At 54.7% G+C, this 14,821-nt stretch overlaps 2 non-coding genes across 2 annotated transcripts; one reads left to right on the forward strand and one right to left on the reverse strand.

Annotated features, from left to right (window-relative positions):
* The first annotated feature begins 2,399 nt into the window (after positions 1 to 2,399).
* Positions 2,400 to 2,472, forward strand: TRNAR-UCU (transfer RNA arginine (anticodon UCU)). The gene has a single exon. It is a non-coding gene; the product is annotated as a tRNA-Arg (tRNA).
* Positions 2,473 to 11,732: 9,260 nt separating this feature from the next.
* TRNAS-GCU (transfer RNA serine (anticodon GCU)) lies at positions 11,733 to 11,814 on the reverse strand. The gene has a single exon. It is a non-coding gene; the product is annotated as a tRNA-Ser (tRNA).
* Between the last annotated feature and the right edge of the window lie 3,007 nt (positions 11,815 to 14,821).

The following is a 14,821-nucleotide window of genomic DNA, read 5'->3' on the forward strand; positions in this document are numbered from 1 at the left end:
TCAACCTCGCCCTGTAGGGTCTATGAAGACCACTAATCGTGCGAGCGGCCCTCCTCTGGACCTGTCCAGATTCCCCGCGTCCCTCTTGAAGTGCGGCGCCCAAAACTGGACGCAGTACTCCAACTGCGGCCTGAGCAGTGCCGCATAGAGGGGGAGCATCGCCTCCCTTGAGCTATTAGTCATGCACCTGTTCATGCACAACAGGGTGCGATTGGCCTTGTGGATGGCCTCGTTACACTGCCGGCTCCTGTTCATGTCCTGCAATGACCCCTGCTAGTTCCTTCAGCACTCTGGGGTGGAGATCGTCAGGACCTGCGGGTTTAAATACATCCAGTCCCTCCAGAAGTTCCCTGGCAGGGTCCTCATTAACCCTCAGCCTGGGTGTGCCACCCACAGGGCCCTCGGGGGGGCCAGCGGGGGAGATATCCGGGTCCCTCCTCAGAAATACGAAGGCAAAGAAATTGTTGAATATGTCAGCTTGACCATCAGGTGAGATGACCAGATTTCCTCGCGTGTCCTGCAGAGGCCCCACGTTACCTGGCACCTTCTTTTCCCCCCTATGTATTTGAAAAAGGACTTCTTGTTGTCCTTGATCCGGGTCGCTAGTCCCAGCTCCATTTCCGCCTTGACCTTCCTGACCTACAGCCCCCTGCATTCCCGAGCTACCGAGGTGTCGCCCTCTCTTGTGACGGCCCCCCCTTCCAATGGGCGTACGCCTCCTGTTTTGTTTGGAGACGTTCCCGGATGCTTTTGGTGAGCCATGGGGGCCCTTGCTGCTTCTTGCCCCCTTTGACCTCTGTAGGGATTACTTCCCTTTGAGCTTGGAGGATCATCTCCTTAAGGAGTGACCGCTCCTCCTGGACACTCAACTCCCTCCAGCGCTGGGACCTCAGTGCTTCCCCCACTAGTCTTCTTACCTCATTGAAGTCCGCCCTCCTGAAGTCGAGGGCTGCTGCCTTGCTGGAGGCTTTCGCCACCTTGCGCTGGATGGTGAATTCCAGCAGACGGTGATCACTCTCAGCCAGGACCAAATCCAACAAGGCGTCTCCCCTGGCGGGGCTGTGCACCTCCTGAGCTAGATGGAGGTCCTGCATGTCAGTGAAGACCCTGTGTGGGCGGTCAGACCTGGCTCTCTGCTCCTCCCAGCAGATGTCTGGCAAGTTTAGGTCACTCATGACGACCACATCCTTGGACCTAACTATCTCTGTTGACATCTTCCCGACAGCCAGAGCACAGAGGACAGGCGAGGGAGGACACGGCCCACGGCCAGCTCCAGCTCCTTCCTGGAGGGGGTCAGTGGCCGTGTGGCAGGCGGTGGGCCTCTGCCACCCAGCACCCCGCAAGCAGCCAGACCACCTCCCCGCCACCAAGCGCCAAGGCCACCTGCCAGGACCACCTGCCATGCCCAGCTGGTAAGCCCATCGCGTGGAGGATGGCTGTGAGGGCTGGGGGGCACCGTGGCCACCAGTGCCCATGCCACCTCACAGGCCCACACCTGGCTGCACGCCTGGCTCTAGGGGCCCCACACGGCCCCCTTCCCATCCCCTCCCAGCCCTCCCCTCTTCTCTCCCTGCCTGGCCTCGCTGTCCCCTGAAACTCACTGATGGCACCGGTGATCTCCACCTCAGGTGTGGGGGTCAGGGCCTCGTATCACAGGCAGAAGTAGCCCTCCAGGCAGCGACGCACACGGCGGGGAAGTGTGGGATTGCCCGGGGCACCACTGAAGCGCAGAGCCCTGCAACAGGTTCTCATGTGCGCCCAGGCAATCATTGCAGTCAGCAGCAGGATGGCATAGTGGGTTGGGCACCCCTCGGCACGCTCAAACAGCTGACCAGACCCTCTGAATGCACCGTCTCCACCAGCACCAGGCGTAGGACAGCACCCTCCTGCTGGGCAGCTGGGCACCGTCATGGAGGAGTGGCTGGCCAACCTGCCGGCTTGGCACCCGGTGGCAGGAGCAGGGGAGCAGGAGAGGGAGGCATGTGAGCAGCAGAGGTGGGCGAGCAGGAGCAGGTGGCCAGCGAGCAGGAGAGGAACCTGGCTTCTGGGGTTGAAGAGAAGCACGTTGCCATCCAGCACAGCATGGGGCCACCCAGGAGCTGCTTCTAGAGCAGACAGCCTCTGAATCACAGCGTCCTAGACCCTAAACACTGGAGGCTGCAAGTGGAAGAGGAACCGTGCAAAATACCCTGGTCTGACCCCATTTGCTCTGTCTTTCAGCATCCGCTGTCTAGCACCGTGTGACACGGGAGGCTGGGCATGCAGGATATATGGTCTCACCCAGTAAATGGCAGTCCTTATGCAGTGCCAGAAGAAAAGCATTCATTGTCCACCATTGTTTTGAGAACACACGGGCGCAGGCAGGGAAGTCCATCCTTCAGGAAACTTGCTACCAAGAAGCCCCAGTGGCCCAATGGATAAGGCACTGGCTTTCTAAGCCAGGGATTGTGGGTTCAAATCCCACCTGGGGTGAAGGTTGTTAGTCTTTAAACAAAGCCTGGGTGGGAAGGTATTAAAGATGAAGGTCAAAGGCTTCCTTTGTCAGAGAGGATTTCCTAACATCCAATTTAACTGTCCCTTGCTGCACCTTGAGCCCATTGCAACTTCTAGATTCATAGATGTTAGGGTTGCGAAAGGGACCTCAATAGATTCATAGATGTTAGGATAGGAAGGGACCTCAAGAGATCATGGAGTCTGACCCCCTGCAGAGGCAGGAAAGAGTGCTGGGTCTAGATGACCCCAGCTAGATGCTCATCTAACCTCCTCTTGAAGACCCCCAGGGGAGGGGAGAGCACCCCCTCCCTTGGGAGCCTGTTCCAGACCTTGGCCACTCAAACTGTGATGAAGTTCCTCCTAATGTTCAATCTAAATCTGCTCTCTGCTAGCTTGTGGCCATTATTTCTTGTAACCCCCAGGGGCGCCTTGGTGAATAAATACTCACCAATTCCCTTCTGTGCCCCCGTGATGAACTTATAGGCAGCCACAAGGTCGCCTCTCAACCTTCTCTTGCAGAGGCTGTAAAGGTCCAATTTCTCTAGTCTCTCGTCGTAGGGCTTGGTCTGCAGGCCCTTAACCATACGAGTGGCCCTTCTCTGGACCCTCTCCAGGTTATCTGCGTCCCTCTTGAAGTGCGGCGCCCAGAATTGCACGCAGTACTCCAATTGTGGTCTGACCAGCGCCCGATAGAGGGGAAGTATCACCTCCTTGGACCTGTTCATCTTGGAGTCCACTAGGACTCCAAGATCCCTTTCCACCTCTGTGCCACCCAGCAGGTCATTCCCTAGGCTGTAGGTGTGCTGGACATTTTTCCTCCCTAGATGCAGCACTTTGCATTTCTCCTTGTTGAACTGCATCCTGTTGTTTTCTGCCCACTTGTCCAACCTGTTCAGGTGTGCCTGCAGCTGTTCCCTGCCCTCCGGCGTGTCCACTTCTCCCCATAGCTTTGTGTCATCTGCAAACTTGGACAGAGTACATTTCACTCCCTCGTCCAAGTCACTGATGAAACAGTATCTAACTTGTTCTGCCATCTGTGGCCACTGCGAGCAGTCCAGTTTCGTGCACCTTGAAACCACCTTGCAGGTAGATAAAGGCTGCTATCAAATTCCTTCTCAGTTTTCACCTTTCCAAACTCAATAAACCCAGTTCCCACAGCCATTTACTCTCTCCAGCTTGTCCACACCCTTTTTGGACAAGCCTTAGGTGGGTCCGATTGGCAGGGCACTTGTCAGGAGGCATTACAGACCCTGCTTGTCCTGGCTACAATCCTCTGCTGCACCGTTAGATACTGTTTGGAGTGTCTGTTTGGGAGCTGCACCAGACACAGCCGAGCTGAGTAGCCCTGCCCTGCACCAGGATATGCACCATTCAAGGTGCCAGGCAGCCAGTGTTCAAGCAAGCAAGCAAAAATGAATCACGAAAAAATTGTTACAAAATTAATGTATTTTTTTCAAAATAATCTTAATCTCCCCCTTGTTGCTTGCTGCCCTCCAGTTCTCTCTCCATCCTCCTCATGACCAGCATTGACCGCCTCCACCACCTCCGTGGCCATCCCTCTGCACCTGTAGGGATTTCAGCCCAGTGTCGTCATGCTGAGGGCCTGCCAGGGCCTCTTCCTGGCTCACGCGGGCTGTCAGGCCAGGACTGTTTCCATTACACAGTGTGGAAATGCTGCTCTTAGCAGGGAGCCCCCAGAGCGCCCACATCGCTGGGCTGCAGAAGGACACTCTTTGCTTTCCAGCCTGCTGTTCCCACGCGTCCTGCACTTGCGGCTGCCTAGCGGGTGCTGGGTGCTGTGCTCCGTCCTGACCTCAGTGCTGCTCGTGTCAGCCGCACGCGCACTGGGTGTGCCCTACAGACCCCGAACACAGCAGCAGCTTACGCAGGGATTTGATGACTGAGCAACTGGGAGTCCCCATGCTGCCCCTGGCCTGGCCTGAGCCAAGTGCTTTGGAGCCTGAGCTCCAGCTGCCTCCATGGTTTTTGTTTCCAAGCTGACCTAACTCCTACACGTGTATTGAGCTATCCAGGTGCCCCATCGCTGTCCTACTGCCGCACCAAGGGGCTTGTCCTGCTGGGGGTGCTGGCAGTCCTGGTCCCTGGGATCATCGCTCTGCATGTGGTCACCAGGAGGAAGCATCAATGTGAGTGATGGAGAGGAGAAGAGAGGGAATGGATAGAGGGACTGCCATCCCATCCTGACCTTTCCCCAAGCCCCTCAAGGCGTTGGAGTGTCACTGAGGCAAAACTGAAAACTTTTCTACCCTGGGCAGAGATGCCAGAGAGTGTCTGCATGTGTGTGTGTGTATGTGTGTGTGTGTGTGAGAGAGCACATGCATGCATGCACGTGTGTGCATTTCTTGCCTTCTCTAGAGATTCAAAGGCCCTTCCTGCTGCTGCTGCTGCTCCTGCTGCCACCACTTGCTGTCCTTTTGCCGTGGCTGCTGCTGTGGCAGTGTGGGCTCCCCTGGAGCTGCCATTGTGGTGCTTCCTCTAAACCTGCACCTGGAGCTCACTCGCACTTGCCTCCCACTGGTCACACCACCGGACTGACAGACTCGCACACTCAGCCCACAGACCGAGGAGCTGGTCTGCCCCACGGCTTTGGCAGTATCACCAACATCAAGATTCAGGCCAAGCTCCTTGTGGCTGAGTCAAGAGCTGGGCCTGGGTGAGCACAGGCGGGGGTCAAGCAGTAAATGCTGCCCAAGGTTTGCAGAAACCATGGAGGCCTGGGGGTGCCTCAGGTTTGGGTGCCCACCTGAGACACTTGATGGAGCCTGTTATTCAAAGGCAGGTGCTCAGCACGTCACCACTCTCACACCCTCTCAGGCTGTGTCCAGTGCAAGTGCGGTATGGGACTGCACACGGTATGGGACTGCACACGGTATGGGACTGCACACAGACTGGACTGTCCACAGCCACCTCAGCCAGCCCCAGCTGCACGTGTGCGCTCTGGCTTTTCCTTCTAGAGTTGCGCAGTGAGTACACGGGGTTGGTGCACAAGGAGATCAGGGCTGCAGTTCCCCGGTTGCGCATTAACATTATGGTCACACATGCAAGAATCCCATATATAATCCTGCTTAAAGGGTGTTGCCACAGCGAGACACAGCGACGCAGAAGTGGAAGGCCCCTGACTCCAGTCCCGGTGAGCACAGGCAGCCACAGAATGGACATTTAGGCAAACAGCCACAATAACATCCACCCCTGCCCTCTCCTCCCCTGCACTGCCACAAAGACCTGTGACCTTGGGGACAGTTTCCCTTGAGAAGAAAACCTCACCAAGCTGTAAAACCTGTATGTTGCCCCAAAGCAGGAGAGACAAGGGCTCCACCAATGCTTTGGACACCTCCAGGGCTAGGATTGTTGGGTAAAAGATGCCTGATGATCCCAGTAAGTGGGACCAGCCACTCCACGGTCCTGGCCAACCTGACCTGGGAGGTCCTTCAGTACCAGTAGGGGCATCAGCCCACCTGGGCCAATCTCCCGCTGCTACATCATGAGCTTCAGTCACCCCTTGCCACACTGGCAGGAGTTAAAGGGGACTGGGCAGTGGGATCTTTGGAAGAGATCTTTAAAGAGGATAGGAAAGAGTGGGGTAATTTGAACCACGCACTGGAGTAGGTCAGTCCCAGGCAAAAGGGATGTGGTGTGCAGGGAAGCTAATACAGACCTGCCTGTGTCAGCCCATCTCCTTACATGCATCACTACAGGCCAACCCTACTCACGGCAGGAACCTCACTACAAACTGGACAGGAAGAAACCTCACCTCTCCCCCTTCTCTCCCCCAAGGACTCTGCAATCAAAGCTGGAAAATAAGAAAGGTGAGTGTCTGAGGCCAGTTTTGTGTGTTACCATGAGGACGATTCCCAGGGACACGACACGGTGACATCTCGCCTCTCTTCCCCTTCTCTCCTCAGCGGCCCTGCAGTCTCAACTGGAGTCTGAGCAAGGTGAGTGCTGGACACATGGGATGTGTCAAACCATTTCTGTGCCAGTTTCTAACAAAAAAAAAAAAAAAAAGGGTGATTGGAAACAGGTTGCAGCTGAAGGAGACAAGAGCTCGGACCTGAGCTGAAGGGACGCCCTGACTCCATGTCACACCCCACACAGGACAGGGACCCCCTCACTCGCCCCAGGGACACGGCTGCACCTGCCAGTCCTAGGGGAAGTTCTGCTGAACCCTTGTCCAGACGCAGAAGAAAGGTGCTTTCCTCGGTCCCATTCACTCAGTCAGGCCAGCTCTGCTCTATACATGCTTGGCCATGCAGGAGAGAGAGCCAAAAGTGTTTGCTTTATCGTAGCCATCAATATAGGGGTGTCTCCATTCCCATTGCAGACCCCAGCAGTGTGCAGAAGGGCTGCTTCTGCTGACACAGGCCAGCTCTAATGGGGAAGGGCCAGTGTCTTCATCAGCACTGTGGCTGTTACAGAAGGGCTCCCTGAGCCCATAGCCCTGAACAGCCCTCACCCTGCCTGGTCCACATCACTGCAGGAGACTGGGAGACCCGACCAGGACTTAGAAGGATCCCTCCTTGCATGGGATCCCCTGGGCTCTGGCCCTTCCATGGCTTGCAGTGGCATAAGGGGCAACCCTTTACCCTGAAACATGCAGTCAACCTTGCAGTCAGCCCTGGTCAGTGCAGGACGGGCCTGCAGTTCGGAGTCCAGGGATCAAGTTATTAAAGATGACGTAGACATTTCCTTTCCCCACGGTGTCACGGCAGGGCAAACTTCAAGGAATTCAAGTACTTTAATAGCATTTCCAGCATCTAACATGGTAGATCTTCATTTCAGGTTGCCTTGAACTTTCCTAGATATGTAACACTGAGGCTGGAGCTGACTATATTCCCCCAAACACACGCTCCTTGTAATGTGCTTTCCTCATGAGTTCCCAATCCCAGCTACATCTCAGCATAGTTGAACTGGGAGGACATTTTGTTTGAAGACCCGTGTGTCCTGTCAGCCAAGGGAACAGGAAGGAAGAACCCTGAATGTGTGACGAGCTTTAGATAAAGCACCCCCACCGCCCTTTTGAAGCATGGCGGTTCCAGGCGCTTCAATTAGAGTGACCCTTTGAGCCACTCGAATTAAAGTGCCCCCACCCCCGGGGACATGTATAGATGCCCTTGGGGACTGCAAAGAGTCCAGGTGCTGCCTCTGGCTCTCAGCACCTCCACAGGGTGCAGATTCAGTGTCTAGCCCCCAGGCCTGAGAGCTGAACACAACTTGTCTACTTCTGTGTCACCGTCTGTCCTCAGTGGTGTTACAGTGGTGTTGTAGTCAACATGGTGCGAGACTTAGGTGAGAGGTGAGGAATTGTGGGAGGGGGTGATTTCTTTTATTGGACCAACTCCATAGCTTGGATCCAGTTAAACAAATTTTTGAACACAGGACTTTGTTCTTCAGCTGCCCTTTATCCCAACTGTGCAGTTCATTCAATAAGAGAGATCACCCCATCCTCAAAAAGTCTTCGCCACTCGCATACGTGTTTAGTAGATGGCAATTCACACTTAGCTCCTGTATTGGCAGACAGGGAGATGCTGCTGCCCTTGTCTGGGATGGACGCAGGGGAACCTCATGGGCTCTACATTAATTTTCTTTTTCTTACTTTGCAGGAAGATACAGGACACTGGGAGGTAAATGCCCTTTTACTGGCTCTACTGACACCAACATCATTGAAAATACCCTACGAATCAAACCATTCCCTCCCCACCTCCAGAGAGGCCCTGTACCAGGACAGTGCTGGAGGAATGGGGTCCCACCTTAGGGAGGCTCCTGGCCCCACGCCTGACTCCAGTGCCCTCCATTGGGCAGGCCTGGGCCCGGGGCCCCTGTTGCCTTCTGCACGCAGCACATGCAGGGTCAGGCCCATGTGCTGTCCTGGGGCATCCATTCCTCCGTTCGATTGTCGTTCCTGTTACCTGTTGAGTTATTTGTATTCTACGTTCACCTCATTTTCTGAAACAAGCAAGCTTCTTCCACCTGCACCAGAACCATCTAAGGGCGTAAGTAAAATCTTTTTGAAACCATTAAGCTGTCCTGCCTCTCCATCCACACGCCTGCCCAACCGATCCCGTTTTGCTTAACAAACCCCGATTTCTGGCCCGGCTGGTCCGCCTCCCAGGACAGCCCCGAGATGGATCTGGGGGGCGTCAGGCTGGGTATAATGGGTAGGAGCTGCAGGTGGGTCTGGCAGGGGTGACCAGCTGCAAAAAACAGGGGTAGGAGCTGCAGCTGGCCCTGGGGCATTGGGCTGGGTATAAAGGGGACAGGAGCTGCGGCTGGCTCTGGGGCATTGGGCTGGGTGTAATGAGGACAGGAGCTGTGGCTGGTTCTGGGGGTGTAAGGCTAGGTATAACAGGGACAGGAGCTGCGGCTGGCTGTGGGGGTGTCAGGCTAGGTATAGTGGGGATAGGAGAGGTGGCTGGCCTTTGGGGCAGACGTTGGCCTAGGTGTAAGAAGGGGTATTGGTCTCAGGTTGCATCCAGCCAAGTTTAGGTTAGATCAGAGGAAAAGCTCAGGAGGCGGGTAGTAAAGCACAGGAACAGGCTCCCACAGAGGCTCTCTAATCTCCATCCTTGGAGGTTTTGAAGCCCCGGCTAGAAAAAGCCTTGGCTGGGATGATGTAGTTGGGGCGGGCGCCCCTGGTGCCCAGCGCATGGCCGGGCGTCCAGGCGGAGGTGCTCTGTGTCCTGCCCTCGGCTCAGCTCCTCTTGCCGTTTCCCCATCCAGCTTTTCTGCTTCCCCTTCTCTTCTCCCCGTGGGGGGCAGAGACGTGGCGGTGGAGCTGAAGACTGACCTCAGGTGGGTGAGCACTTGCTGGGGTGCGGGAGGGCACCCAGGTGCCTGGGTTCCCAGATCCCCCGCGTAACCCTCCAGCCCCTGCCAGAGCAAGGGGAGCTCAGGGGTCCGGGCTCCTGGCTTGCCCCCGACTCCCTCTCCCAGAGCAGGGAGATAAATCAGGCCCCCTGGCTCTGCTGCCTGGTGCAATCTGCCAGCATGCTTTGGGCTGGGGCAGATCGCCTGGGGTGGGTGAGGACTCATGCTGGGCTGGTGCCCACTGTCTTGAGCAAAGCCCATGCAGATTAGGGGCCCCATGGGGATGGCAGGGCATGGACAGCTGTGGCTGCCCTCGATGGGCACCAAGGTCGCAGCTCCCACCCCTGGACTCCCAGGTCCCAGGCCCAGCTCGTGTAGCGGTTGGGGGTTGCACGCTTCCACGAGTGGCTGCATACGTCCGAAGGGTGACAGAGCTCCGATTCGCCTGGTCCTCTGGAGCAAGATCCCCAGTGATCTCCAGGACAGTGTTACTGGTCACCCTTGTGGCAAAAATGTCTCATGATCTCACTACACAAAAGGCCTCACAGCTGAGAACTGCAAATTGTTTCTTTTTCTCTTCTTTCTTCCTGCATTAGATAATCAGTAGCATAATAAGGAACAGTCCGAACAAATGTTCAGTTTGCGATAAGGCTGATTCCTGTGGGAACACAAAGATTAGTTACTGCCTGCTTTGCACATAAATTTTGCAACCCTTGTTACTTGCCCGTTTTAGGACTACGCATGTACTAAATTTTTAGGGAAACTGTAGCCAATCACAGATTGCCACAATGGAATCTTGTTCATGAGAGGTATAAAAATGTAACTTTTATAATGTTTGTAACATTATAAGCACACAAAACAGAAAGCTGGCTGAGGTTCCTTTGAACCGTGTCCCTAAATGCATCCTTGGGCAATACAGTGCATCCCTGTGAGCTTTGCTGTTCTTAAAAAGGCTTGGAGGTAGTTGGGAAATATTGGCCTCCTTGCATTGGATCGAATGGCATTGCCCACACCACTGAGGTGGGGGGGGCAGGACCCCACACCTATCCCTACCACCTCCTGTGCAGAACTGCTCCTTCTACCCCATGCCCCCGGCAGACGATGACGATGCTGCCAGGGTTACCCTGGGAGAGCATCAACCATGACCCATGCCAGGCACCTGGCTCTTTCATGACGGGGTGCTGTAGACCTAGCCTCCAGCATGCCCCACCCCAGAAGCAGCTGCATCTCAGCACTTGGTGCATAATCAACTCCCGATACAGCCTTCTTGAATCGTGTGGCTCAAACCAGGACACAGGACCCCAGGGGAGGCCTCAGCAATGCTGAACAGAGCAGGAGATTCATTGCATCTCTTGCTAATTGGCAATACCTCTGACATTTCAGTTGACTGAAGGTCATTGAGAGGCCTGTAGTTACCCGGGTCCTCCCTCCTGCCCTTCGTGTGGATGGGCACAGCACTGGCCCTCTTCCAGTCCTCAGGGACTTCTCCAGAGCGTCACGAGTTGTGGAAGAGTTTCACCAAGGGGTCCTCAATGACTTTGGCCAGCTCCTTCAGCACTCTTGGATGAAGATCATCTGGTCTCACTGACCTGTCCATGTCTAATATTTTTAGTTGATCACACACCAATTCTACAGCAATAGTAGGAAGGCAGTTATTCCTGCTGTGCTCATCCTGTACTCCACCTGGCGCTGTTTTCCCCTTCGTCCAGTGAAAGACCGAGGCGAAGTAGTCAATCAGGAGTTCAGCTTGCTCCTGGGTGCTGGTAACCAGCTCTCCTGTGTTGTTGAGGAATGGCCCCACACTCCCATGTTTTCCTTCTGTTCCCCATGTACCTAAAGAAGGACTTCTGGTTGTCCGTGATTTCTGTTGCTAATCTAAGTTTGGTCGCCACTTTAGCCTTTCTTATCTGTTCCCTACATATGCGGCCATCCTTGTTAAATGTTCTCGGATTAAAACAAATGCAAGATCTTCCCTGTGCAGGCTGCTTGCCTCACGCGCTGTGTCTGCAATTTGGAAATGCATGCATGCGTCTCCTTCTCCGTCACCTGGATGCAGTACTCCAACTGCGGCGTGCCCAGCGCCGCATAGAGGGGAAGGATCACCTCCCTGGACCTGCTTGTGATGCATCTGTAGATGCACAACAAGGTGCGATTAGCCTTTCTGGCCACTTCCTCGCATTGGTGGCTCATGTCTGTCCTGGAGTCAACGATGACTCCCAGATCCCTTTCTGCAACCGTGTTGGCAAGAGTGGTGATTCCCAGCCTACAGGTGTGCTGCTGGCTGATTTGCCCTGCACTTGTCTGTGTTGAATCCCAGCCTAGTCTCATGCGCCCACCTCTGCAACCTGTCCAGAGCTAGCTGGATCCTGTTCCTCCCCTCCAGCATGCCCACCTCGCTCCACAAAAGTGCCACACGACAAGGATGGGATTCAAACCCATGCATGCAGAACACAATGGATTAGCAGTCCATCGCCTTAACCACTCGGCCACCTTGTCATGCCTGTTACAATTCCCACCACAAAAAAAAAAAAAAAATATCTTTCTCAATACCAAAAAACCGCACCCGTGCTAGAAGGTCTTGGGCGATTCCTGCAGTATTGAAGTGGCTGAGTCAGATGCTGGATCATGAGAAGGGTTGGCCCTCACCAAACCACTGGTCATCAAAATGTTGGGGGCGGGGGTGGAAAGAACAGGTGCAGTCAGTGCTTTAATGTTATTCATGTGTGTGGCCCCTCTTATTCCCTTATTGCTCCTTTGAGACTGGCTTTGGATTTAGCACCGATGGATCCCCCTGCAGCAATTCATGATGCAATTATATGTCTCTTTTCTCTTTCTTCCTCAGGGCGCGCTGGACAGGTGCTCTCAAATTCAGCCCAAGCTGATCTTCTCGGGTGAAGCTGTCGTTTACAACAGCAAAGCGCATAACCGCGCGGGGAAACTACCGAGCGTGCTCAAAAATATTTCACTACGTCGCACATGAACTCTTGCGGAGTTTGCTCGAAACCTCAAGGGTAAAACACGAGGAAATGGAGTCCAGATTCGGCAACATTACTGAACCCTGAAGATCACAGTCCACTTGAGACCTAAGTACCTGCGCAGAGGGATCCCGCAGGGTTTGGGGCGCAGGCTTGGAGCCCAGCGTAGAGCTGGCCTCTGGGTCTCTCCGCATCTTCCTGGACTCATGTCTTCTCCACGTGAAGAAGGAGAAGGGAACTTGCTGGGGCAGGAACATGTTATATGTGTTTCTACTGGCCCGGCAGGTGAAGAGAGATGTTCATTTGGCCAAAATCCACTCTTGCTTATACCCAGGAAGCCTGAGGCTGTCTGGGGTTGTGTGGGCTCACCGGACAGCAAACCATGGCCTGTTGGAGAGAAGATGATTCATAGATTGTAGTCGGAAGGGACCACAATGGATCATCGTGTCCGCCCCCCTGCCCCGGCAGGAAAGAGGGCCAAGGTCAGATGACCCCAGCCAGGTGACTATCTAGCCTCCTCTTGAAGACCTCCAAGCTAGGTGACAGCACCACCTCTCTTGGGAGCCCACTCCAGATCCTGGCCGCCCTTACTGTGAAACATTTCTTCCTAATATCTAACCTAAATCCACTCTCAACTAGTTTACACCTGTTATTCCTAGTCACTCCCTGGGGCGCCTTAGGAAACAGCGCTTCCCCTATTCCCCGTTGATGTCCACTAATAAATGTATAGGCGGCCACAAGGTCTCCCCTCAGCCGTCTCTTGTGAAGGCTGAAGAGATTCAGCTCTCTCAACCTCCCCTCATAGGGTCTATCATGAAGGCCACTAAACATGCGAGCGGCCCTCCTCTGGACCTCTCCAGATTCCCCGCGTCCCTCTTGAAGTGCGGCGCCCAAATCTGGACACAGTACTCCAACTGCGGCCTGAGCAGTGCCGCATAGAGGGGGAGCATCACCTCCCTTGAGCTATTAGTCATGCACCTGCTAATGCACGACAAGGTGCGATTGGCCTTGTGGATGGCCTCGTTACACTGCCGGCTCCTGTTCATCTTGGAGTCAATTATGACTCCAAGATCCCTCTCTGCCTCCGAGCTGCTGAGAAGGACACTCCCCAACCTATAGGTGTGCTGGGGCTCCTCCCCAGATGGAGTACCTTGCATTTATCTTTATTAAAATTGCATCCTATTTCTCTCTGCCCATTGATCCAAACTGTCCAGGTCGGCCTGAATCTGCTCCCTGCCCTCCGGTGTACTAACTTTCCCCTATAACTTGGTATCATCAGCCAACTTGGAGAGAGTGCTCTCCACACCCTCGTCCAAATCGCTGATGAAGATATTAAATAATATCGGTCCGATGACCGAACCCTGCAGGACCCCAGTGCCCACCTCCCTCCAAGCCGAGAAGGACCCATCCACCACCACTCTGGGTGCGGTCCATAGCCATAGTTTCCTGGTGTAAGCGTCCTTCATATGGAGGCAAAGTTTGGGGAGCACTTCCTGAGGTCAAAGATTTAAACACTGTCAGCCCAACAAGCCTCATCCCACAATGTTTCCGAGTCTGTTGGGGAAGTCTGCGCAAGACCCTTCCAGCTCTGCACAAGTTCGGCAGAAATGCCAGTGTTTCCTCGGAGGTGATTGTAACTCGTGCTGCCTACGGTGGTCTGTATGGAAAGGCTGATGTTTGAAACTTGCCATCTGGCCTGGTTTTACTTCTCCCCAGGGATGCTCGGGTTCAAAAAAAGTGCCATTTGCTTTAAGAAAGTACGAAATATCTGGAAATGACCTGTGAGCCTGGACTGGAAAGCTCTTCCTTGTGCATACTCGAATGTACACTCGTCTCTCTTGCACCCCAAATGTCTCTGTGTGACGTTTCGGAGAGAAGGGTGGTGACGAACATCTCGGGGAAATGGCTACAATAATTTACAGCCTTTTACCACCCGTGGGGGATAATGAGGGCCCTGAATGCGCGTGTCCCCTCCACCCCTTGGTGGGAAGGACACGAGGACTTGCACAGAGGTGACCCCTTTGGTCCCCCCTGCTCCGAAACCCCTCCTGTCCATCACCAACAGCGGCTCATCCACGCGGTATCGTGCTCTTCACGGGAGCCGTCTTGGGTAGGGAATCCCCCCGGGCGGCAGAAAATGGAAGACATTCCCAAGCCGCGCAGGGATCAGAGGGTCAGGCTGGAGCAAAAGGGCCAGCGGGGTGAACGCGGGTGCATGATAAAACACTGCGGGGTGAGACCTGCCGCGCGCAGGGCAGAGAAATCCCATTACTGGGGAGGGTTGTTCCTTCCTGGTGCCTGTCCAGGCAGCTGCTCAGCTTGCTGCCAAGTGCCCCCGCCCCAAGATCCCCCAAACTCCTGGGGCTTTCTAAGCCTTGCCAGGGGAAAGGCCAGACTGGGAATGGGATGACAAGGTGTGTGGGGAGCACAGTGCCCACTTGGTGTTCCCACTGCGCTGCTCCACCACAACCTCTTGTAAAGTGACTACTTTTTGAGGTAGGATGTCTGTTATGTGGGCTGGCCTGGTG

This window comes from Alligator mississippiensis, chromosome 11 (assembly GCF_030867095.1).
Source record: "Alligator mississippiensis isolate rAllMis1 chromosome 11, rAllMis1, whole genome shotgun sequence".
NCBI classification, from domain to species: Eukaryota; Metazoa; Chordata; order Crocodylia; family Alligatoridae; genus Alligator; species Alligator mississippiensis.